At 38.9% G+C, this 24,871-nt stretch overlaps 1 pseudogene; it reads left to right on the top strand.

The window, feature by feature from the left end:
* Positions 1-177: 177 nt before the first annotated feature.
* On the top strand, positions 178-24,809 carry LOC137846742 (BPI fold-containing family C protein-like; annotated as a pseudogene).
* The last annotated feature ends 62 nt before the right edge of the window (positions 24,810-24,871 follow it).

Here is a 24,871-nt window from a genome sequence, read left to right as displayed (position 1 = left end):
AAAGATTGGGCAGTTTAAGATAGTGTGTTTTTATGGCTCTGCTAAGTCTGTACAAGACAATGGTAGTGACATTTTTTGTATCAGAAGCTTTCTTAGTTCTTAGGTGGGTTTCAGCTGTAATCTTTATTGTAAGTTTTACTTAAACTTTTGGCAGACTGTTCACAAGGGGGAACCCAAATGTGATATCTGCAGACTGGTAAGTAGTACTTCATTAGGGTCAGACAGATACACCGACTGAAACAAAGCAGCTTTTTATCTTTTTCTTCTTCTTAAGGTACTTGAATACTCTATCTCTGAGAAGACAAAAGAATTAAGAGAATTATTTACATCAATTGTATTTACATCAAATGCTTCAATTGCTTGATACACACTCAGTTACTGAAGATAAAAATCAGAGCAATTTGTCTATCATCTATTGTCATCAACAATGAAAATGGCAGCTCTGATTTAGGTTATCAGTCAGATGACAGCTTCCATCTCCTTAGTTCTGTCTGTTGTGGTCATCTGACTAAGCTTGTACAATCAACTCTTGATTCTGACAAAGACTCGGGGCTTTGTTGAAACCGAGAATATCACCCTTGGAGTGTGAAAGTAAAGCTTGTTGATTTGAGAAAGCATATGAAATACCATCTTTTAGTGCCATGAAATGCAATTGTTTGTGCTTTTCCACTTCCCACTTGGGAAATATTTAAGAGCCAAACAAGAACGTGTAACTAACAAAGCACAGTGGTGACTGAGATGGCTGGGTTTTATTCCTCAGTGGGAATGACATTCAATGAGAATGAGGTACCTTGCCTAGGAATCTCGTTAGATAGATTAGATAAAAATCTGTGTACTTTAATGATAAAAAATCTGTCTTGTTGTTGTTGTTGTTGTTTTATATTGATTTTTAATTGTGAAGGAGTAGGCTAGAAAAAGTTACATTTGCAGGAAAAGCTAGGACACTTTTTGAAACAACTTTAGGATTTGTGACTCCAGATGGCTGTTTTGCATAACATTGGTACTTTAAAATAATTCTTCATTTTGTGTCAGTTATAATAGAGAAAACCAAAAAGACATAAGAACTAGAGATGGAAAGACCAATTAAAGAGGGATTTTCAAAATTTGTCAGAATGTGGATTATGTTTTCAGATGTACTCATTTTTCTCCTGAAACCACTTTTTCTTGCATAGTCTATTGGGGTAATTTCATAAGAATTCCTTCAGAGAACTGATATCAGAACAATAGTGATGATGCATTTTGTCTGTCTTACAGTTCAGAAGTCCCTTGAAGAGCAGTATTTTCTGAGGTACTGGGTAGATACTGAATTTGCAGCTGTTTGGAGTCTGGCCTCATCAGTCACAGCACAGTCACAACACAGAAGTAAGACTACCAAAGAGTTGGAGGGGTTTGTTTCCTTGTTTTTTGTTTGTTTGTTTGTTTTTTGTTTTTGTTTGTTTGTTTGTTTGTTTTTGGTTTTTTGTTTGTTTTTTTTTTGTTTGTTTTTATACATTTGTATGTTTTCTGGCAGATTTGGAATAAATTGTCAGAAGTTGATCAAGACAATGTAGTGTTTATCGGAAATCCAGGGAAGATCTTAGAGGCTGGATTACTTTAGAAACTAGTAAGACCTTTTTGCTACTCATTAGTTAACATGTTTTTGTTAATGACAAGTACCACGGTCACATTCTTAAATCTTGGAAAAGGGTGTGCCACTCTCCTCAGTGTTAAAGCCCAAGTAAAATTACTGTAGGTCCCTAACAACTTCCAAACACAGCACTTAGAAGCTTTGAAGTTGTTTTGAGAAACAGCTTTGTTTCTAGGGAATTGAACAGTGGCTATCATTGCTGGTGAAAAATAGGATGAACGCAAGAGTTTTGAACAAAGGAGCCTTAATTTTGTGCTAGAAAAGTGTAATAGAGAGAAAAAAAAATCATTTACCACTGCTTTTGTGAAGCTGTGTTACGTGGTTGTGTCCCACCACATAGTGGCTCACTGTCTTGCTTTGCGCTCAGACATACATGTACTATGCTGCAGTCTCTTGCCATGGCACCCTTCTCTCCTCCCATGTGATCACAGTGTAATTCTTGTGTATGTTTTGAATTTACCATTGCAGTCCCTTCTTGTGAGTTGATTTGATCAATTGCATGTATCAGTGTTTATATAATCGTGTGTATATATATATATATATATATATATAAGTGCTTTATTTTTAAAACAGGCATGCTCCTTTTCAACAGGTAGTGCTCTGACATGTTCATTCTGCAGGAGGTAGGACATGGTAAAATAAACCAGCCAAAACGTGTGGGAAAGCATAGGGTAGAGGAGCAGAACCACAAAGTCTCACCAGTAACTCATGCCTAGCAAAGTGCTATCCATTAATCAAAAATCTCTCTTTGCTCCCACATTCACTGCTTTGTGCAATAGACCAGTGGCTAAACAGCCCGTGACTATCCACCATTGTTCCAGTCTCTTTGAGGGAACAGTGATGGATAAAGATTTTTTGTGACTCGTGGTATGCATCATTTACAATCACACTTGCATCATAAATGTTGTTAACAGGTCCCTGTGACAAAGGTGAGAAGATGCTAAAGATGTGGTATTCTTTGCTGCTGTGTTTGCTGTTTTTACAACTTGAAGCTAATCCTGGTCTTAAAGTGAGGATTACTCAGAAAGGGCTGGACTATGGTACGTCTTGACATTGCCAAAAGTTAATTTAAGATGAATGTTCTGTGTACAGAATATATGTAGTTCCTTAATAAAGGTGTGGTGTAGAAACCAAGTCCTTAAATATTGAAAAAGAATAAATTCCTTCTGTCACCTCGCACCAGGAACATCCTTTGCCTCTTCTCTCACTTATTCTCTTGCTTTTTGTGCACCCCAGCTGCAAGTTTATCCTTGTATTGTTCATTACATTCTCCTACAATCTAACAGTGTTTCTATTACACTCATATTGACCTACTCTCTTAAAACCAGAATGAGATGGTCATATAATTGAAAGTGCAATATTTAATCGAAGATAATGATGACATAATTGGGAAAAAAAAAAAAGCTTGCAATTTTGGAACAGCCACATAACTGCATACTTTTACTGTCATTCCTTCCTTTGGGGTGGGATAGCATCTGCATGTGTTGTTCTTTCAAAAACTCTTGTAACTGTCTGCCGTAATTCTACCCCTTAACAGAACATCAGCAACCTTGTGCATGGTAGTCCTAATATCCACAAAATATTTTCCTTACTCTTTCTATTCAGGCTAGCTCTCACTATCTCACTTAAGACTTAGTCCATGGGTGTGGAGAGCACTTAGTACAATTTTGATTGTTTACAGAATTAGTGTTAATAATAAAGGTTAACAAGGTACAAATTCAACAAAGGCTGGGTCATGCTAAGGATTAATTGTTATTTATGTGCTCAACACCCTGACAGGTAGACAATGGACTTGTGAGATGAAAAGTGGAAGCTTGGGGTTATGACTTCAAGATGAAAGCAAGGATCAGGTCCACTTCTTTCTCTGTATAAGCATTGTTTTTAAGGCTTTTGAAAAGTTAAGAAGTGCAGGGCAAACATCAGTCATCCAAAACAGAACTGATCTGCGTATCTTTTCATGACACACAGGGGAAAGCGCTCCCTAGGCATCTCTGATGCCTTTAAAAATGAGAACTCAGACTGGTATTTTTTAGTGTGAGCCCAGAAGTAGTTGTGACATTCAGGATGGCTTTCAAGTGCCAAAAGAATAGACCAACCCTGCGTTAGCAGTTGGGGATAAGAACAGATGTTAACAGTGCCCCTCCCAAAGGTATTTCTCATATTTGCCAAGCATGGTACCTGTCATGCCTTTTCCCTTAACATGAGATTTGAGAGCTGAGGCAATAAATCCTGCCTGCTCACTCCTTACCTTCTTCCAGAACCTTTACAGATAATCCATCTGAGGTCACTGGCTGCTTTCATTTACAGTGGTAACAGAGAACTTCGGGTTATTTCTGTCAGACAAAATCAATTATTTTGCTTTGGAGGCAGAATTCCTAGGGAATCATTGTAAGTTATCATGGATCTCAATTATTTGTGTGGTTTTTTTTTAATGCCTGGAAAAAAAAAAAAAAAGTTTTTTATTCAGCAACTGTGAGGCTCCAAAGCTAAAGAAATTCAAGTCAAAAATATGTTCTGAAAGCAGGACATCATTTGGTATTAAAATTTTAGTGGTGTCTTCATCAAAGTTGAGCAAAAAGGACAAAGACACAATGAATTTGGGATTTCAGGAAAGCAGGGATTCCTTTCAGCAAGGAAAGAAGTTAGCAAAATAAATCAGAGATCTGCAGCATGCTGTAAAATATGTACTCAGAAAGAAAAGGGAAGGAAACATTTAAAAGGGTTGGATTTAAACCTCAAACAATTTCCTCTATACAAGCAACAATTCAGACAGTTCTCCATTTTACGTACCAGAAATGCATATATTGGCACTTTTATGAAAGCAAGGACCACACATGCAAGTCATCTTGCAAATTCCTAACAGGCCCTTTTATTTAACAGGTGTAAAATAATCTGAGATAAACGTGATGACCGAGTGTTGCCAAAGCTATCCACATTGTGTGTAAAGTGAAAGAAGTATAACAGTTTCAAAAAAACAGATAAGAGTTCTGGAGTATAAAATGTAGGTCAAAATCATCTTGGGTTAAATGATTTGTATGTGGGCTAATACAAGCTAAAATGTGGATGAATAAGGGGTTGGAAGTAGGTCTAGGTAAGGGCTTAAGAACTGAAGGTTTTTAAGAACTGAACATTTTTAAGAACTATGTTAAAAGTGATTAAATTATTTATCAGTATATCTGGACCTTTGCATGTCAGAATCTGGCCTGCAAGGTATGTGCTTCCCTCTGTCCCCTTATAGGTAGAAAGATTGGGATGGAGCTCCTGAAGCAAGAAGTATTGAAAGAGACCTTCCCAGGCTGGAGTGGGCAGGAGAGTTTCTTAGCTATGAAGATCAACTATATGATTTCAAAGTAAGTGAAGGAAATGCATCTCAAAGTTCTAGGATGAAACAGCTTATTATATTATTACTGCATAGTAATAATTATGCAGCCATTTTTTTGCTAAGTGCAAGTTTTTAATGGCTTATCTAATTCTGCTCCCTTTGATGGAATGCTGATTTGTTTTAAAAGTACTTCCTTCTACCATACTCAGAGATGAGCTTTAGAAAGCCTCTGAAAGAGCACTTCAGCTATTTTATTAGTTGATTTGTCTCAGATTTTGGGGCAAGACAGTTGTATGCATGTCTGTGACACAGCAGGTGAAACGGATGGGAAAGAGGGAATAACTGGTGTTATTAAACATCTGCTACTATAAAGGACATGTAGCAGTGAAAGGAGTTTGCTTCATGAGGAAAAAGCCATCAACAAAGGCTAAGATGAATATGTGTGCATGGGGATGATGCATTTGAGCTGATGAGGCAGGAAGATGACTTCTTTTTGGGTAGATTTACAATGGCTAACATAGAATTTTGATTATGTAAGTCTCCACTTCTATTTCCTGCTGAGGAAAATCATTGTACTAGGAACAGCCAGTAGACTAACAGGTTTGTGGAGCTTCCTACAACATCCCCAAATGAGGAAACTAATAGAAAAGCAGAGTTTTTTACAGCCTTCATTCCTATCTTCCAGTTTAAGCTTTTCCAGTAGGCTGTAACCTGAAAAAAACATAACTTTTGTTCATTTAATACTACTTCAGAGCAAAGCTCTGCTGCCCAATAGTGTTTACTTTGTTTTCCTTATAAATTACCCAGAGCAAAAAATCTGGGAGACTTCATGATTTTATGCTGGATAGGGCCCACATCCTGTATCTATACCTAATACTTTGCTAATATTATAATATTCATTGTATTATATCTTCCTTGAGACCTGAATCCTTGCCCATCTGAGAAAGCTGAGTTTGGACAGTCTGGAGAAGAAAGGACTATGGCGGTAGTAGGATGTCTTACTGCATGTCTTCCACATCTGCTGGATGGTGGTTATAGAGGATATGGAGCCAAATTCATCCTGGAAGTACCCAGTGAAACGATGATGGGCATCAAGAAAAACTCCAATTAGAAGTTGAGAGAAATGCTGGGGTGCACCAAAACAAGAGCCCAGAGACTGAAGAATCTCCATCCTTGGAGATGTTCAAGACTCAAGTAGACAGGGCCCTGAGCTGGCTCATCTTGGAGCAGGGTGTGACCTGGAAGATCTCTTGAGGTTCCTTCCCACCTACACTGTTATGTGATCTTCAGAATCCCAATTCATTCTTCCAGCCACAGTTCTTGAAATCTTCCCAGTAGACAATCTGATTTTAGCCCACTGAAAACAGGTTATTGAAGGCAGCCGTACTGCTGCCCAAGATGTTATTGGAAAATCGGAAAATCACAGTCATTTTAACTAAAACTAGCTGGTACCTTCAGCCCCAGGGGAAGTAGATTAAAGGCAGTTGTTTCAGAGATCTCTGCCTGATACAAGGAAACAATGAGGAAAGCCAACTATGTGATAAGGTTGCAGCTGATATCTTTATGTTCAGCTTAATTCAGCACACCCATTGCAAGACAATATCCTTGAGTATCAGAAATATTTGTTTTCACAGGGAAATCTTTAAGTAAGATCTTATTTAGAAATACTGAGCCACTACAGAGCCCTTTGCTGAGGCAAGGAAGGGGATATGGAAAGGGAAAGAGAAACTTCGATCTTCTTCAGCAAATGTTAGCATTCAGACAACCTGGGTTTATTTATAGATGTAGCGTATGGGTTTAACACACACTTATTTCCCCCAGCAAGCACATTTCCCCTTAAGGACTTAAGGGGAAAATATTGCAAAATTCTTCTACCAAAGCATAGACTTTGCCTGTAATAGCAGAAGAGTTCAGTGATCAGTAGTCCTTCTTAACCTTTTAACCTGTAATCTGATATCCCACATTCTGTTTTTTTGTAGGCTCAGAATTGGCGCTGTAGATTTCCCAGAAACTTCTGCTTCCTTTATTCCTGGGATTGGCATTAGTTTATCCATGGCACATGCTTCTGCTACAATCAGTGCAGACTGGAGAATGGAAACGTGGCTGCTGTAAGTATTATACAGTGCATTGGGAGTAGGGGAGACAGTTCTGGGAGAGGATTACAAAGATAATTCAGAAAATTAGTTGCCAGTTTTATTTTTTTTAAGTCAGATATGCTTTATCATGTAACAAAAATCTGTTTAGATGTTTCCTCTCAAGAAGGAAACATTCCCTGCTAATTAATACTTTGGTTGGTTGGTTAAATATTCTACACCTGAGCATGTCTCTTTGGGAAGTCTCAAGTCAGATAACTGTTAGCATGCTCAGTTTGTCCAGACTGTATATGATAGGAATATTCAGAACCACGGAGTTTGTGATGACAGCATTTGTTACTTTTTTTGACTCTGTAGCCAATTATCTATTTGCTAGTACAGTGCATATTGTCTTCCAAAGTGTTCATATTATAAGGAGAGTACTGTCAAAATGCCAAACATTCAGGGGTTACGAAATTACACGGTTCAGGTCACTGCGGAAAACTAATTTGGCTTCAGGTGCCTATGTACTATGACGTTGTCTTCGATTACATGATCGTATACTGATTTTTCCACTTTTTTATCTCAGCATTCTTGTTACAGATTTTTAATATTCTAGATTTTCTCTTTTGCTTCTTTTTTTTTTTTTCTTCTTCTTTTTAGAGAGGGAGAGGTAGAACATCTGGGATATCAGCAAAGGTTGCAAGGTACTAATCTCTACAACTGGGGTTAATAGAGTAACTGATAACAGCAGTAGGAGACACTCTATTTGTGAGACAGATAAGACAGAAAGATGGATCACCAGGCACCAAGTTTCACCCCGTGTCCTGATTTCAAAGCAGCACACAGCTTTGCATTCACTTTTAGTACTGGCAGCTGGAAACTGCTGTCACAGTGGCCCTAACCTGTCTGTTGTTCATTCTGTCATACCAGCATTGTGAGGAAAAGGATACTGTGTTCAGCAGGGCAAATCAATTGTTTCCAAACACAAAGCCACCTCTCCCTCATGCTGAAGGGCAAGGACCTGGGCATAAGCTAAAGGGACCCCAGAAATACAAAACTCTGAAGGCTTCACAAACTGCAGTGGAGACATACTAGTTGAAGCATGCAGGGTTTGGGGGAGGAGGTCAATGCTAGCTTTGTTGGAGTGCAGGGCTGTGAAGGAGTTTTCTTGCCTTTTTGAGGGGCAGAGAGAACACTACGCTCTCTGCTTGGTATGTTTTGTGCATAGCTGTAGATTTAGATAGATCCCAAGTATGCCCCATTCTTCAGTCCTCCATGTTTCTTTCAGTTTAAAATAAGAAGGCACAGCTGAAAATGAGCTTTCCAAGGGAGACCCTTGACAACCCAGTCCCCCTGGCTGTTTCCGGGGTCAAGAATTGGGTCTTATCGTAGATTTTTAGGTATCCCTGGGTTCCCAGATCTCACTGTTGCCCTCGTCTCTACAGTGTCCCAGACCACTTTGCCAGTCACAAAATCTCCTTTGCTCATGGACATCTGAAGCAGGGACCCTGCCTCAATAAATCATGTCCTGTATACTCATGCATATAACCTGTTTTGAATTCAATGCACGTCCCTAATAGAAGTTAATCCCTAAAAAAGAAATAGTCTTTCTTGCTGATTGAAGCAAGAAGTCCTTTCAAAGTGGATTTATAGATAGTTTCTTAAATTATTGCCTTATAGGACATGTTTCCCTGACTGATTGTTTTGTTTTCTAAGCAGCAAAGACCAAGGAGGAATTACAGTGTCCATCTCAGGACTGTTTATTGCAGTTACCTTCAAAGTATCACGGGACAGCACAGGCCACTTGTCCATATTGCTACACAACTGCCAGCTGAGCGTTAGTAGAGTAAAAGTCAAGTTAAATGGAGGATCAAGGTATGTACAGGAGATTTTGTAATTGCTGTGTGGGAAATAGTAGAGTTTGTCACACAAAGGCCACTTTCAAATTTTGACATTTAGGGATCCAGTTACAGGATACAATTATCAAAGGTTATCAAAATAGGTTTTTAAAGGTCTGTTTTCAAAAACAGGCTCCTTTGCCGAGTGTGTGAAATGTGGTTAATCTACATTTCTCTGAGCATGTGCCAAAAAATGAGCTGACTAGACATAATGCATATGAAAAATTTGCAGCTTGAGTATATTAAAGAGTACAAGATTGCAAATAGAAATTTTCAGAAGGGGATTTAGATTGATCATGTGTTGTTACAATCTGACCTGCAATTTAAAAATAAAACTTTTTATTCCAAAATAAAATGTGAAGTAATGTTTATAGTTCTCATTACTTTGATTTTCTAGAGAGCTTTATGTCGTATGTAAAGAGAAAATGTGGTTAATTGTTATCATCAAGTTTACATGAATGTTCTCAACTTTGCAGATTGCCTTCTAAATAGTTCCCATGAGACTGAGAACAACTAGCATTTTCTGAGACTCACAAATTAATAAAGACAATTAATTGTACAGTCTACCAATATTGCTGTAATAGCATTTCATTAATCTAAATGATATTAATGTTCCAGTCTGGTAGATTTTATATTTCAAAGATTTCAATCCATGATAAAGTCTTTGTGTTTGTTTCCTTTCTCCAGCTGGATAGCCAGCTTCCTGTCTGGTTATCTCCAGAAGCCCATTCAAAACAAATTGGACGAACATGTAAGTTTCTAAAGATAATTTCAGCTAGTGAAGGGAGGATTTCAAATACAGACCTTACGTTACTGACTTCTCTCTCTTCTCATATAGCTATGCCTAAATATCAAACACAGAATACAAATGATGGATGCACAGCTTAGAAAATATAACGGTGAGTTTTTGAAAACACGTTTTTAAGTAATTTTCACAGTGCTCAGTTTGTACCATTTTTGTTAGATTCCAAACCTTTCCTGTGTTCACCCTACAAAAAAGTAAAGGGATAAAAACAGAGCCATTTTTCTGTACCTTATCCTGTTCCAGACTCTTAGAAATCTCTTGCAAGAACCTTATGTAGAACAAACAGGTTTCTTCTATGCTCATAGCAGGTCACCTGTAATCCTTCTCAGTTTGTTCTAGCTGAACATGTGTTTTCCTTAGATTTTCAAGTTGAACATTTTCTCACTGATCCTTTATGCTATTAGTACTGTGGACATAAGAAAACCTGAGTAAGTAGTAACCCACTAAAAAGCTAATAAACATCCCATCCTGCACTGCTGTCCTGCAAGATCTTGCAAACTTATCATATCTTGTTTTAAATTTGTGTTCAGTGAGATAATAAAATGCTGCAGGATGACAGTGTCACCTTACGCATATTTCTCTTCACGTCATTAACAATTCCTGTGTTGCTCTTGTAGAGACATGGAGACAATAGATAAATATGTTCAAAAAGCATGTAAGCATGTAAGATTTTCATGATTTAAATCAATAAGCATCCCACATCTTTTCTTTCTTTTATTTTTTTTCAAGACTAAGAGTATTTAACTGTAGCTTTCACCAATTCAAATTTATGTAATTCCACTGTTGTATAATTCATGTCAGATAATTTGTTTCTGTTCCTTGAAACATTTCAGTTTGTATTGTGGATATAGCTGTTATCAGCTCCATATTCAGAAGCAGTGTATGTGGAAATTGTTTTTTCCTACAATGGCTTATACCCACCATGTGCCATGCACTGGCAAATATTACTGAAGATCATGGTCATCAAGAACATTATCTTACACAGTTGTTAACCAAACACTTCAGGCTGTGCTGTCATATTGAGGAGTTAATGATCTCTGTGTGAATTCACCATTTCTCTTTAAAACCATGTGATTGTTTTTGCAGTATGAACAGAACTTACAGTGCAGCAATCAGAAACAGCAATCAGTATGAAGTTGCATGTGAGCACTTTTCAGAAAAAAAGGTCTTCGATCATACTGTCTGATAAAGAGCACTCTATTGTTGTGAACAAACATCTCTTGTCTTCAACACTGATATACACAAAAATGTGCTAATGTCATCTTCCAAAGTATTTAGTACTAACTAACCATTTCACTAACCATATAGAATTTTATTTCTTTTGTGCAAACACATAACAAAAAAAGGGGACCCTGCCTAGGTATTTCTTTTACTGAATGGAAGCAGATTTCTGAGGGGCGTGTTCAGTTGTGAAACAAGAGAACCAGGCCTTAAACTGGAGGAATTGGTGACTTTCTCTGAGGGGATACTCTCCCTTTTTAAATTTAAACATATTTTTTTATTTTGTTCTTCCTTTTCCCACTGTTCTTCTTCAGATTCATAATTTCTAGAACACCTTTTCCTTTAAGTAAACAAAATATGTTTGTGATATTTTTGTAGTAATGCTTGTTTTGTTTTTGTCCATTATTTTTCTAGTCTCAAGCCAGATAGATGCCTTTGCACAAATAGACTATTCCCTAGTTAGTTCTCCAGCAGTCTTCAAATCACACATTAACTTGGATTTGAAGGTAATTTGCCATTAATATTTCTGTGTTCTCAAAGACTGTTCTGATACTCTTTTGCATTGATTCATTTTCTTTCACTACAGTCTTACTCAGCCTCTCTGCTATTTAATTAAAAAAGCCATAAGACATTGGACGTTTTGGGTAACAGCCATTTTAGAAAACAGATACAATCGTTTATTTAATAAAATAACTGCATTGGTTAATTAACCAAAGTTATCATTTAGAATTAAAATATTTCAGAGTTGGAACTTCTTCAGAGGTGCTTTATAATCAGTGATACATAATCCATGATGGCTACCAATGTGACTGCAATTCTGAGTATTTGTTTTGGGATGACTTAGGGTCTTATTTATGTACATTCACACCCCAAAAAAAAAGACTTCTCACACAGAGTTCTTGAGCAGCACATAGCAGGTCCTTCTTCATTTATTTTTCACCTTCTCTGGCAAGAGATATCACAGCAATACCCAGTTGTTCCAGCAGCTTCAACAATCTTCGTAACTTAGAGCATCCCTATTGCTCTCAGAACTGGCTTCACTTTAGACAGATGTGCTAAAGTTACAGTTGAAACTCTCCCTCTGGTTATTCTGTTCAAACAACAGTTACCATATACAAAAATAAATAAATAATAATAATAATAAACCTCTGCAAAGAGGGTATATGCAGCTTAACAGTACTAAGCATTATTCAGCTACTGTAGCTAGCTAGAGCTTCCAGGATAAGCTTTTTAAGTTGACACCCATGATGAGATACCAGATGAGTCTTAGTCAGTTATTAATCAGGTAAGAAACTTATTAGCCTTCAATTTTCCTTGGATCAGGCTGATTCTTAATGTTTTTGAGTTGCTATCTCCCAACTCTCAACTCTCGTTTTAGAGTTAGGTGGTATACATGTATAAAGGGTCCTTTGTCCCTCTCTTAAACTACTTCCAGTGCTTTTGGGGTGTGGGGAGGGGTTCCTGAAGATTTTTGTTGAATGTCACTCTTAGAATTAATTTAAATATATCTTTGCAACAAGAGAGAGAAAATTCTGTTCAAGGCGATTTTGGTTCTCTCTCATGGTAGCAGTTCAGAATATTCACCTGAATGCTCAAATTAAAATTTAGAAAGGGTAGAAGCCAGGTTTTATCTGTGTTTTTTCCAAAAGAACTTTCATTTGCTGATTTTCAGGGCATATAATCAACTCTCTTGCTTGCTTCAGGTTTTCTTTAAAGTCAAGTTTTTCTTCAGGTAAGAAGATGGAATAAGAATTCTTTCTGTTAAACCACTGCTAATGCATTCTGACAAATACAAATGTTTACAAGTAGAAATACTTGTTAATAACTCATTGCAGGGCACAGTTTATCCAGTAGGAAATCACACAGACCCTCCCTTTGTGCCAGCTCCATTTGGTCTCTCAAACCATGGTGATTCCATGCTCTACCTGGGAGTCTCCAATTATTTTCTTAAGTCTGCTTCACTGGCTTACTACAGAGCAGGGGCCTTTAACATCACCATTTCCAAAGAGGTGAGTATAATTTGCATGTAGTAGAATTATGAATATCAGGAGCATGGATAGTCAGCAAAGGAGATAAATACATTAGGTTTGCAATTTCACACAGATCTGGGTCATGCTTCTATCACTTGTAAGAGTGATCCAGGACATTCATTCTGTATTTCATTATTTTAGATAGTCAAAACCTCCCTCAGACCTGAGTTTGCTGGCAGCTCTAGGCAAGGAGTGACAGATACAAATGTCACAGACTCAGTGTGCAGAAAGATGGCAGAAAGAACCAAAGAAAGCTTTTATCTACATAAGATCCAAATAGGAGAGGAAATCATTAAATAGGAAAAAGTGTACTTAAGCCACGGTCTGCTGCATAGAGGCCCACAACAAATGTATTGGCTGTGTTGAGAGCTAGAATAAACCCTCAGATTTAGCAGCAGAAAAATCAAGAAGAAAGTACAAGAAAACTAAGCTTTCAGTTGTGTGTGAAGAACATATAAGACTTCTCCCAGAAATGCTGTTTCCACAGTGACATTAGTAGACAGGGAATCCATGAACTTTTTCTATTGAAACATTGCTAAGAAAATCTTTATAAAAAGTGGTGACACAAATGGCACTGACAAACACTGTCATAGTGGTCATCATAAAACAAGCAAATGAGATTTTCGAGTCCTGTCTCTGAGAGATTCAGTATATTCCATCCAAGAGAGTCCCAAAGGCAGGACATAAGCAGCATGCCATGTCTCTTCTTTCAAAAAATAATGCCTACACACTATTTGGTCAGTGCCTCTGAGACATGAGAAAGAAGTCCACGAGAAAGAAGTCTGTCTCTCTTCTGTCCCACAGAACACTGGCTTCCCTAAGAATCATTTTGGAGCAAGGAAATGGTAAATTAAAACATGCATTATTTAAAAACAAAGTAAACAGAGTATGGTTTTTCAAAGAGAACCTCATTTTCAAGCTGATATAATGGTCTCAGGTTGGAAATTAGGAGAAATTTCTTCTCAGAAGGAGTAGTCAGGCATTGGAATGGGTTGCCCAAGGAGGTGGTAGAGTCACCATCATTGGGAGTGTTTAAGGAAAGGTTGGACATGGTATTTAGGGGCATGGTTTAGTGGGTGATATTGGTGGTAGGGGGACGGTTGGACCAGATGGTCTTGGAGGCCTTATCCAACCTTAATGATTCTCTGATATAATTTATTTAATTTGTTTACAGCTTGCTGCTACATTTAACCTAAATACGACCATACTTAAAGATTTTGTTCCTGAGGTGGGTACTTCTGCTTGTACAGACCTTTTAAGAAAGAATGGTAGCTGCTGTGTCCTGTGGATATTGTCTGTGTACTTGCTCATTTGCAAAAGTTTGGAGGAGACAAGGAAACAGATGGTTTACGAGTAGTGGAAGATTCAGACATACATGTCTTGCCCCTTATAACTCTATGTTCTTCTTAACTATATCACACTACTCTCAAGTCATTCTCTGCTCCCATAAGTGTCAAATTTGCTCTCAGTATCTGAAACAGTTATAAAGAATACGTAGTAGACATCTTCAGGGAAATCAGTCTTCTTTTATTCCTGTTTAAAGTAATGGCATCACTGTTCTTGGCAGCCTGACTTCTCTATGTCAAGATATCTGCTGGCTGCTGGAGATTATATACAACGGGAAGTAATGGTCAAGAGTAGCAAAGTTTATAAATGTGATGCAAGTCATTAAGATGCTATGAGATGCTTTAACAATTCCTAATGCAGCAACATTTACTATGAATTTATGAAATCAGTCATCTATGGCACTGTAAACTAAAGTTTTGTCCTCTAGGAGTTTCTCTATTTTTCAGAAAATTGGCTGTTCTGGAAGGCTACCTCTCTTCCAAATTCTTCATATTGGCAGGGTCAATGCTTTTTTATTTACATGAATCATTCATTTCTTTAACACGTGTTGCCAATCCCCTCCATCTGAAGTCACTTAAATTATTTCTTCAGATATGTTCAATATTGGTGTGTCTAAAACTTCATCATTTATGATCACTGAAATTCAGTATATGCCATGCTAATTTAAACATTTAACTTGGTGTAATTGAAATGGAGTATTTTGAATCAAGTTTAATTAACTATGTTGTTATATAGCACCTGATTATGATGTAGCCACAGAAACTGTAGTTTAAGAAAAGCTGTGCAGGAACTTCACAATCAATCTTTTATTCTCTTTGAAACCCCACAGATTGCTCTGCATTATGTAACAGCATGCCCAGTGCTTCTGAAACTGATGGCTACATCACCACCCGTGGTCAGTTTGCAGGCAGACAGATGCAGCCTGCAGATCACTGGCTGTGTAGAAGTGTTTGCTGTTCTGCCAAATTCGACTTCCCAGCACATCTTTACAGGGAATCTAGTAAGTAGCATGAACTATAAGATAACATTCAGTGCTGGAGCTGAACAAATCACACAGGAATCTTCCAATTCCTTTGAAAATCAGAGATCAGCATGAAATGCGTTATGCAGTCCTGCCACAAACATGCATACTGTTCTGTTGCATTTTACAGAGACGAAATATGCGCTACACATTGTAGAATTTAATATGCAGGTACAAGAAGCTATTTATTCTTTCCATGTGGGGGGTTGAGTGGTTATTCAAGAATAAATTTTACTATATATAAGTGATTATCTGATTCCAAGTCTTCCTAATTTATTTGTTATAAAACAGTTCAACATGTCCCCATGACTCTCTTCATTAGGTTGAAAAATGAACCAAGTATGTCAGCCATGCAGGAATTGAAATGAGCTAATGATAAGAAGGCAATCAGGGCAGTACTATCGCTTCATCCAGACAATCCCTGTTGCTGTCAGAAAGCAGCAAATTCACAAATGATTTCACTATCTACGCATACTGACTAAATAAAATATTTAGACATTGTGTTTCCAATCACAAAAAGCAATTGCATTAGTGCCTGTATCTAGGATAGTATCTGCCTCTGTATAGAGTCACAGAAGACTGTTTTGTTTTTTCCTTGCAGACAGCAAGTACTGGAGCCGATTTGACAATAACCAAACAGAAGCTGATAATCTCATTACTTCTGAAGAGGTAAATAAGGAAAATTCAGAAAGCAACATTAATGATCCCAACGTCAGGACCCACCAGAACTTCATTGTGTCAGTCTGACAGTGTTTGCTTCACTGTGAGAAAAAAGAACATTAATTACCTTCTTTCTCACAGGGGCTCTCTTTGCTTAATTTATATCATGCAGATGAAGTATAATAATACCGGGGAACAACTGTGTGTCGTGTACAACATAATATTACCCCTTTCTCAAGGTTCAACACCCCTCAAGATGGCAATGTATTAGTTACTTTAAAGGCATCTGTTTAAGTCTGTGCTAATGCTGGAGAACAGGGTTCAGTAGTTTATTCTAAACCCTCTACGTGTATTTCCCATGCCATGTCAGCATCATAAAAAGAACTGCCACCATGAAAACACTTGACAAGAGTGCCAGCTTTGTATGCCTTTACATGAGGGGAAGTGAAAAGTGAGACTACAAAGTAACCACACTTGCTGGTTTTGTGGTTACGGACAGTTATGGGTCTTCTCAGATGGCTTACAGTAAATTTTATTCACACTTCAAACCGGGCTATATTTTACAACTCCTTTCTCCCTAAAGACACGCTTGTGTAGAAGCACAGACTCTCAAGCAAGTAGTCCCTACCTGTGTTTCTTCTTGGCAGTTCTGCCCTCCACATTGGGGTAGAATTCCAGAATATATGATATTTTTTAGTCTCTTACATTTTCATTAAAGAAAAACTTAGGCAGCCTTTTCTTCGTTTTGATCACTGGGCCTTTTTAACAGGAAGAGGAGACTTGGAGTGACAGAGCCTGTCATGAGTTCAAGAAATAATGTTGCCACTCAGCCAGGGCTTTTGACATGAGATTGTGTTCTTCAAAATGCTGTGCTTTTTTATGTGTTTGTTTCCCCCAGAATTATGTTTACAACGACCTGAGGTTTATCCAAATCATAACAAACACTTGAGGAATGTGTAGTTCAGCCATTTCAGGAAGTAGTAATTCCAGAGAGATTTTTCTTCCCAAGTATTGTAGCCACAGCCCAAGACTACACATGACTGTAGGAGATTGATATCAGAAAGATCCCAGTAACTCTACAACTGAGTTTTGATTAAAAGCTGTTGGGAAACAAAGAGTCTGGCAAAGTAAATTAGCATGAAATCAGTAATTGCACAAATGAGATGTAAAAGAAAATGCAATTCTCACTGCCTACTATACTTTTGCATTTTATTTCTGTACACACATTATGCAGCACTTAAAGACAAAAAAGATCTTTTTTTTTTTTTTTTCTGGACTGCAAAGGTGTGTTTCTTCAAGACTGTTCACTTCAGATGGTCTTTCATCTTCAAGCAGTGGCTGTGCATAACTTGTACCTTCATCCTTTCTCATCAATCCTTTTCTTTTACTTCTTCCCCTTAGGCTTCAGTTCTCCCTGCTGAGCAGTACTGTTGGCTTCTCTGAGGTAAGTTGATGGCTTCAGTGCCTAGGAAAGGTATCTGATCTCTTCAGAGATAAAAGCAATTCAACAAAACTTGTTGCTGGAAAATTCTTGGTCTGAATTGGGGATATCATCTGCTACTGCTCTTTCTGCTTTGAAATAGTATATTCTCTGCTTCTCTTTTTCTTTCCAGTAAGAGGAAATACCTCCTGGAGTGTTTTCTTTCTCATCAGAAGCACCAAATGTTGTTTGTTACCATGTAAAATTAATTGAAACAGAGAGGCCTGGGGCTGCGTGACCTAGCAAGCTAGTTGATTTTGCTTCTTTCTGTATCCAGCAACACAGAGGCAGGCATGGGGCTAGAACATCTAGCTGTTTCTGTCAGTCAACCTGAATTTACAGATGGATTAAGTAGGCCTAGCAGTAGGAGTAAGTACAAAGTCAAGCTTAAGCTCAGTTTCAAATATCTTGAATCACTTCAAACAAGTAAAAGGGGAGTAAAAAATAGGGGTTAAAAGAAACAGCAAGCCACTGGTTAAATCTTTCACCATAGACTGAGAAGTAGTCAGGGTGCCTCTGCAGCAGCTCAGCCCAACCTACATCTTTAAGTGATGGGAGGAAAATACTAATCACAGTAGCTGAAGACAGAGCACTGAAACAGGGGCAGTTCTTGCCACACAGAACACAATTCAATTCTGAGAACTGAGACTTGGAAGCTGAGATGAGGTTAAATGGATCCTATTCTTACAGTTAAGGTTGATCACAGGTACTTTACATACAGAAAAAAAAAAATCACTTATATTGCAAGAAATATGAACACCCCACCCCATTGCCTTGTATATTTTGCATTGTCCAGATGCAACTTTAAAAAAGTTCTTTTTAACCTGAGATTTTCTTTTCCAATTTCTGTTCTGATGTTCTTGCCTGTTACACCAGTTCTAACCCTTCATCTCCATCCTCAGGTTACAATCCTTTAGGCATCACACAATAATCACCAGATGTGTTTTCCCCCTTACTGCAGGTCTCACTGGTAAAGAATTTTCTGTCTTATGCTTTACGGAATGTAGTGATGCCAGTAATCAATGGTAAGGATCGTGGCCAGTTCCTGAGCACAGTTGGTGGGAAAGCAAGACTGAAACTGCAAAAGGAAATGCCCAGTTTTAAAGAATGTTACAGGAGGTTTTTTGTCAGTTTGGCTAAATCTGGACTGGTCTGCTCTGTGCTGGACCCTCAATCACCTGAATCAGGCAAGGGCTGGAACAGGGTGAGTCTCAGCATCCTTCTGAATGCTGAGCCTGGGTTTCCTTCTCTCTGAATGCAGTGCAGCAGCAGAGATGAGACATGCCTGAGTGTCATCCTCACAGAGTCAAGCCATGACCAGAGAAGGGCCCAGACTAGGGAAGCTCAGAATTACATCTGCATCATGAGGCTAAAGGATAGCATCAAAAACATTATCACTTCCCTCTGCCTGTGCACTCCACTGCTGCCCCAGGCAGGACAAAGTAGAAACTGGGCTCAGTGGGATACAGTGAAGGATGATGAAGAAGGAGGTAAGGGTGGAAGGAAACAGACCGAAGAGTACAGAAGGTGCCCATGGGGTAAACAGAACCAAAGAGACTGCTGAGGAAGGAGAGGAGATATTAATGAGGAGAAAGGAAGAATGGAAAGAAGAGACACAAAAGTCAGATGGCTGGAAAAGCACGTGGCAGTAAAGCTGGTACTTAATCCACAAAAGTAGTGATAAAGGAGAATAAGAGGGATTGACAGGATTAAAGGATCAGGTAGAGAAGAAAATGAAAGGAAGAGAGAATAAGTCATAATGGGAAACAGCAGAAAACAAATCTCATGGGGCAGTTAATCTGAAAAGGAGTGGAGGCAGTCAGGTCCCATCGTCATACAGCTGAGAGATGTAAGACTGCTACTTTTTCACAGGACTTTTTTAATTTTTAGCAAACACAAGTAACAGCTCCCTTGCAGAGGCACAGTGATGACTGATTAAAGGGAAACTGTAAAACTAGTTTAGTTCCTACTGAAAGATGCTTCTGAAGTGTATTTTATTATTACCTAAAGATACATGTATATTTGTATTTGTCCTTTTCTAAGACAAACTAGGAAAAGGATTTCCTATTCCTAACTTCGCCCACACTACCCTGATTGGACCTGTAATAAAAATGAATCAGGTGAGAATCACAATTTCTTGTTCAAGAAAAATGCTTATTTTTCAGGCCTGTGAATTTGTGCGTATTGTCATGTTGGGTTTCTAAATGTAGTTAATAGTAAAGCTTTAGTGTAACTATACACTAGATTTAAAATCCAGACTTTGGATGCACCCCACTACCACCACCACCTTAGGGTGCTTTGGGCAATTGTAGGTTATAAAGAGTTCTCTAGCCTTTTGGGGAATGCCAGCAAAGTGAAAACATCACAGGGATAGCTCCGCTATCTCCAGTAGGTCTTAGGAGCTTTGAGTGCGTGAGTTCTCTCTACTCTGCCCTTTCTGTAGTGCAGGAAAGCAAAGAGGCAGCCAGGTGTTAGCATTACCCAGCCTTCTGGAGGGTTGTGTTAACTCACATTAGAACTTATTCATACACTGAGGTCAACTAAATTGCAGGAAGCATAAAGCTACCCTTATCTCCTGCAGTGCTGAGGTCTTTACCGTGGAATCTACTAACCTTGAATAAGTCCATCTGAAATTTGCATGTTCTTCTTTCCTCAGGGTCATCTGCTGATTTTCACTGATGTTCACTACAAACATGAAGGAGGGGAAGATGAGGACCTTCCAAGTCTATCCTAATGTCGACTTTCAAACAGAGAAAAATGAAGTCTTCCTTCTGTTGGCTTGTATGGAATAGTTGCTACAAGTTTAGAAGCATGGCCCTTGGTCACTATTTTTGATGTTTTGTCACTTTTCATTAACTGAATCTGTTGTTTTTAGTATAGCAGGTGTAGCTGACTGTTACTGATATTCTAGAAAACTTGTTGCAGGGTGATGGAAAGGAGTGACTGGTTCTTTTTACTAGTGTTACAAACACCAACGTTTATTAATTTCAGATACCAGTTATTGCATTTTTCAACTTATCTCCATTAGTGTTAGCAAAACTTTATATAGAGTGAGACCTTATTCTTTGTAATATTTTCACAATGTGTCCCTTTGTAACTGTATTCCACGAGTGGGAACAGATTATAAAATCCAGTGAATTATCACAGAACACTACAGAATCATAATTTATGTTGGAAGTAACCTCCAGATCTAGTCCAGAAACCAGCTAAGAACAGGACTTGTTAAATCAAGTTGCTGAGGGCTATTTCCAGGTAAGTCTTGAATACCTCTAAGGACAGAGATTCCACAACCTCTTTGGGCAACCTGCTTTGCTATTTAACCAACCTCAGAGTAATTTTTTTCCTGATATCTTATCAGAATTTCCCATGTTTCAGCTTGTGTTACCTTTTGTCCCACCACCATGCACTTTCAAGAAGAGTCTGGCTCCATCTTCTCTGTATCCTCACATCAGGAAGTTGTAGACAACAAAAAGGCCTTGCAGGTCTCTCCCCAAGCTGAACAGACTTGATCTGTCAGACTCTCCTAGTAGGTCATGTTCCTAACCATTTTCATGACACCTGCTGGACTTGATCTAGGATGTCAATCTCCTTCTTGTACTGGGGAGCCAAACTGGACACAGTACTTCAAACACAGTCTTGCAAGTGCCAAATAGAGAGTAAGGACTGTTTACCTGGACCTGCAGCTTTGTGTTCAACTTGGTGTCCACTAAGACTCCCAGATCCTTTTCTGCAGAGCTGCTTTCTAAACAGCCCCAAGCCTGTACTGATGCAGGGCATTACTCCCTTTACTCCCTGATGCAACAGGAGTTCATGGTTGCTCTTGTTGAACTTTATGTAGTTCCTGTCAGCCTACTTCTACAGCTTGTCCAGGTTCCTCTGAACTGCAGCCCTGCTCTCCAGAATACTGTTTGCTCCCCCAGTTTGGTGTTGAGCACAAACTTCCCAACAGCACATTCTGTCCTCTCATCTGGGTCACCAGCGAAGGCATTGGTCACAGTACTGATTCCCCGTGGGACATCCAGTGGTTGCCAGTCAATATTTGGACTTTGCTGATCACAGCTCTTTGATTCTGGCAGTTTTTCACCTACCTTCTCTAGCCTGTATGTCACCAATTTGGTGATGAGACTAATTGATAGTGTTTGAAAGGCTTTAATGAAATCAAGGTAGACAACACCCACTGCCTTCCCCTCATCCACAGAACCACTCAGTTCATCTCAGAAAGTAACGAGATTGGCCAGACGTGATCAGCCCCCACAGGGAATACCTGTGCAGGCTGTTTCCAGTCACTGTCATGTGCTTTAGAAATGGCTTCTAAAACACTTTGCTCCGTGTCCTTTTCAGGGACTGAGGTGAGACCAACTGTCCTGTATTTCCCTGAAACATCCTTCTTGCCCTTCATGAAGGCAAGTGTGATGTCTGCCTTTTTTCAGTCATGAGGAACTTCTTACTGCCATGACTCTTCAAAGGTTATAGAGAGCAGCTTCTTGCTGATATCAGCTGTGCAGCACCTTTGGATGCGTCCTGTCTGGTCCCATGGATTTGTGTATGGGACAACATAAATTCTGTCTTCCTCTACTGCAGATAATACCTCACTCCCACAGACTCTGCAAGAGGCCCAGGGACCTGGGAATCCTCACAGCAGATCTTGCTAATGAAGATGTCTTTCTCTACATTTCTTGTCACCAGTCGCTTGGCCCCCTGAGCAATGGGCCCACACTCATCTTAGCCTTCCTTTTGTTGTTGATGTATTTACAGAAACGTTTCTCATTACCCTTCACCTCCCACACTTGTTTCAGCTCCAAATGAGCTTTGGCTTTCCTGACTTCATTCCTACATGTTCAAGGAATGTCTTTGTGTTCATTCCAAGTAGCTGATCCCAGTTTCCATCTTCTGTATGCTTCCTTTTTGTATTTGAGTTCACTCAAGAGCTCCATGTTCATCCACTCTGGCCTTCTGCCACACTTGCCTAACTGTCTGAACATTGCAGTGGACTGTTCTTGTGCTCTGAGGAGGTTGTCCTTGAAGATTAGCCAGCTCTTCTGGGCCTCTGCTCTCCAGGGCAATTTCCCACAGCTCCTGCCAAGCAGGCTCCTGAAATCTGCACATCTGAAGTCTACAGCTGTAATTCTGTTCTTTGTCTTGCTTACTCCTCTCAGGATCTGAAACTCCAGTCTCATGCTCATTGCAGCCAAGGCTGTCCTTGATCTTAACATCATCCAGCAGCTCTTCCTTGTTTGTGAGTAGCTGCAGCTCTTTAAGGATATCAATCTCCACATAATTCTATAGCTCTCGTCTTTCTAAAATGGAGCTAGAAAGTTTATTTTGTCCTGTGCCAATGTCACCATAGAGACATTGACCTAACCAGGAGATAGTAAAAGTGCATGAAAAGGAAAACTAGTCTACAAATGTCACACTGCAGAAAGTACTGTTCCAACTTGGGACAGAAATGTGGTGTGGGGTTGATTTTTCTCTGTTCATGTATCTAGCTGGCTACTACCGTTTTTTTTACAGAAAAAAAAAAAAAAAAAAAAAAAGCATCCTGAAACCAAACAGCTCTAAATCACTGCTGGACTTCCAGTTCATTGTATTCTATGGTAGGAGAAGAGTGACTATAAAATAAATGGAAGAAAAGAACTCAAAAGAAATTGGGGTTTTAAAATAGTTTGGTGTCCCTCATTGCTCCAGGCACTTTCTGCCTGTTTGAGGGAGGATTCATGAGACAGAGGAAAAAAAGAACTAACACCCCAGTGCCCATCTCTTCTCTCTTCCAATGGGACATGTTCTCCAGTACAGACTGAGTGCCATGGCTGGATGGGCCTTTCCAAACCAGAGCCATGCCTTAGTGTGATGCTGCCCCTTAAGCCCTAGCCCTGTGGCTGCTGTTCACAAAGTGATAAAGCAGTTGTTTCTCTGAGGACTAAAGAAGATGCTGAATACACCAACAGTTCTGCCATATCATCCTGTACTTACCTACTGGTCAGTACACCACTTGATCTGGTCTTATTTCCCAGTTGACAGAACAAGGGAAAAGATACATGTGCCTTAGTGTGCTGCAGACTAGAGAGCATAGAGAAAGGGGAGAATCAGGGAGACAGGGAAAAAGGACTGCTGGAGCACCAAGCTAGAGGCAACAACTGGAATCATGCAAAGCCAAAGCGATCTGCAGAGGTGCAGCAGCAAGTCTCCATTGATTGCCATGCTGATAAGCTCATTGGGTTTCTTGTATATTGGGTAAAAAGGACTGCAATCCCCATTAACATATATATTGAAACAAATGCTTGGTGGTTCAATATGGAAAATCAAAATAAAATATTCCTCATAGAGCCTCTTTCTAATGCCTTGAAAGGTGAAAAGTTTGGATTTAGAAACAATTTGCAGCATATCTGAATATGTGATCTGAATATATTTGTGAGCAGATACATGGCTTTTACTGGTATGTTTGTAGGAAGAAATGACAAAACTGTTCTAGAAGCCTTAGTTTTTCTTTGTTAACTTTTGCTGAAAGTTTTATCTGAACCAGGTGGTACTTCATTAGAAGAACCATAAAATGTTAAAAGGACATGAAGAGGATAAGCTGAGATACTTTTTAGCCAATACTGTTTTTTGTAAATCTTGGAGATCTAAGCGGATGGAAATCATGGAGCTTTTTCTTTGCTCTGAAGGAACTGTGAAATTTGTACAAAAAAGTTAAAGGAGACGTTTATGTAAACAGTGTTGTGATTTTTATTCATCCAGAATTTGCCAGAGGTATAAATAATGGAATGATTATGCCTGCAGTGAATGATGGATTTGTGTATAGTATGAGTATTTGTTGACTGACTGACAAATGTCTCTCCCCTTTTCTATTCATGATTGCACAATGAAGTGACTCAGATTGTCCAGCAAAGTGCTCCATGCCTGAGGGAATTAGCTTGGGTTACATTCAAGCTAATTGATTAAATCACCTCTTTCACAAGCCAAGTAGCACTGGTCAGCTGAAGGATAGGCAACCAGAAGAAATAGAAAATGTTGTCTGCAAGGGCTTGACACGGTCTGTTTACACTATAGATAAACACTAAATTAAACATACACAAGAGAATAAAAACTATATCATTTATGGTTTTCTGTATCCTGAGCAATTTCAGAACAGGTGGGCCTAGACAGTTGTTTTCCACCTGGTTTTCCTAGCAATAGCACACTTATTTATTTCATTCCTCATTATGAGTATTAGTTCTGTGGAACTACTGGAATAGTTTCCACTGGAGTATCCTCTCAGGTCCATCTGAAAAGCCAGCACAGAAAACCACGAGAAAGCAGCACACTACCCTGATCTCAGCATCCTGGCATCTGAGACCCCCACCCTACAGTTTGCACTGTCCTCTGCTTAGTCCCTAAATTAAATTAGA

This window comes from Anas acuta, chromosome 1 (genome assembly GCF_963932015.1).
Source record: "Anas acuta chromosome 1, bAnaAcu1.1, whole genome shotgun sequence".
Classification (NCBI taxonomy): Eukaryota; Metazoa; Chordata; class Aves; order Anseriformes; family Anatidae; genus Anas; species Anas acuta.
This window is presented reverse-complemented; position numbering and strand designations above follow the sequence as displayed.